Raw genomic sequence first — 2,328 nt, forward strand, 5'->3', positions numbered from 1 at the left:
TTGAATATAGATGCATAAATGTATGTCCATTCAGTCTGTTCTTTTATTTCACAGGGCCATTATGAAGATAAGACAGTATACCCTCTTCCAATTTATTGATGATTCATCATTATCATTTGATCATAAATTCAATCCTCTTCTGTTGTCTTCCAGGAGTGTGCTTAGTGAATTATGAAATATTTTTAGCAATGAAATTTTGCATGTCTCCATAAACAAGAAAAACCAAATGACATCAGATGTGTAATATGAGGATCCACTGTGACATTTACGGTAAGATATGTAAAGCCCTGATGTTTGTTTGTATGTATATGCTTAACTGTTTACTTGGTTCCTCTAAGAATCCAAAACAATTTATGAACAATTTGTTTGAAATCATTATTTCGATGGCCCACCTAACAGTCTACTGCTACTCTAATGAGAGTTAGTTGAATGTAGTAGCAAAGTTACTTATAGTTGATAGAATGTCTAAAGTGGACCATCGAAATAAAGTGTAGCCATTTGTTCTAATATAAAACTGATCACAGCAACTTTTACTCTTGATGTTCGCAACAGCAAAATTAAAGCAACATGCTTTGACATCTGGGACAGAGTTCTCATAGAGATCAACAGAAATATCAATAATGATGGACTTGAACAATCAGCAAGGTAAAGCGTGAATATTTTTGTGTTCAAACAACCTGAATGAACATCCTGAATGCTAATACATTTCCAGACAACGTTATGACACTGCAGCAAGTTGTAATTTTTTTCTTTGTTTTTAAATCTCCCAACATTGAGGATTTTACAACACCTGTGAACATTTAACCTCAGTCTATGCGATAATAAAGAGAGATCGTTAAATCGTCAAACAAATTTTTACCTCACATTTCATAGGCACTGGGATGAAGTGAGGAGCATTTTCATTAAAGAATTAACTGACAGTGGAAAATTAACTCAACAGAAGCTTGATGGAGCACGAAAGTAAGGAAAGAATCTTCAGTTAAAAAAAATTGGCAGCTGCACATGTCGGCTACATGTGTGTTTTAGAAATGTCTGAAAATTGTATTATTATTGTATTACTATTACAATTATGCTGTAAATTAACAAACTAAACATTATTTTGTTTTCTTCATGGTTATAAAGAACCTTTAGTAGTTTCACACAAATGGTCTTGGACAAATATGTAAAAATGGTTGATGGTCTGGAGGAAAGGATCAGTGCTTCCACTGAGTAAGAACTTATGCTTCATTTCAAAAGTTCTGAAATATTTAATTCCAAAATTAGTTATGAAAATATACTATAAAATATCAAAATAGCTTAAAATCTAGAAATTTAAATAGCTAACATATCCATGTTGTTCTTTCAGAACTCTCGGCAAACTGATGCTGAAGACTTTTTCTGCCAAAAATACTGTCCTGGTTAATACCAAAGACTATAGAATAACACAAGACATGTCATTCGTATTGTTTTGAATGGGAGAAAGTGTAACGCACAATATGGCGGAATAAGTCCCGCCTTCAAAATAAGAGCCAATCGCCGACTGGTAAAGTCATCGCGTCACTGCAGCGCACTGGTTTCTATAGAAACAGTCAGACGCGCGCCTCAGAAATGACGCACAAAAGACGCGCATTTAGGTCTGCGCATGCGCATTAGCTTGATCTAGCCTAAAAAAATACAGTTTTTTGTCATGATTCGAGCGTTTGGAAAAAAAAAAAATGAGACAGTTGTTGTCAGATTTCATTGGTGATTTCAAATATGAAATTTAATCGAAAGCTTTAAATCAAACAGCTTTGGAGAATTTGATGTTTCCCCATTCAAAGAGATAGGAGCTGCATGGATGCCCAGGATGCCCGAGAGGCGTTTCAAAGATGGCCGCTGAGTGAAATGACTTGTCTTAAAGGGACTTTGTTAATACTCTGGGTTTTCTGCTGTCTGATTAATCTCTCTCAAGGCAAGGAGTAAATTCGGTTCTAAATGCTTCTGCCATTCTGTGTCCCATTATTAATCCTTGCACCTTTCCCTCTTCTCTTTCTAGTATAATTGCCAGTGCTCAATTCCTTAAGTTGTTGACTGAATGCTAATAGTGAAGACCCGACCTTACCCCTTTTCTGGTGCTTTCTGTCATTTTGCTGAAATCAACCCTGATGAAATCTGACCTGAGAGCCTCTCTTTCATTGTGAGGATCTGATGCTGGTTCTCAGATGTGTTGACAAGGTTTTGACTGGTTTAGATACTGCTGGCCAGATTATATATTTCAAAATAAAAATATTTAACTACATATGTTTCATTTGATTATATGACTTTTATTTATTTATTTATTTATTTATTAAATGTAATCAGAATGAAGTT

General features: G+C 34.8%; 1 long non-coding RNA gene across 1 annotated transcript; it reads left to right on the plus strand.

The window, feature by feature from the left end:
* Positions 1-217: 217 nt before the first annotated feature.
* LOC125275964 lies at positions 218-1,225 on the plus strand. The gene is made up of 4 exons (XR_007186557.1): positions 218-270; positions 553-645; positions 874-960; positions 1,123-1,225. It is a non-coding gene; the product is annotated as an uncharacterized LOC125275964 (long non-coding RNA).
* Positions 1,226-2,328: the final 1,103 nt, after the last annotated feature.

This window comes from Megalobrama amblycephala, linkage group LG9, assembly GCF_018812025.1.
Source record: "Megalobrama amblycephala isolate DHTTF-2021 linkage group LG9, ASM1881202v1, whole genome shotgun sequence".
NCBI classification, from domain to species: Eukaryota; Metazoa; Chordata; class Actinopteri; order Cypriniformes; family Xenocyprididae; genus Megalobrama; species Megalobrama amblycephala.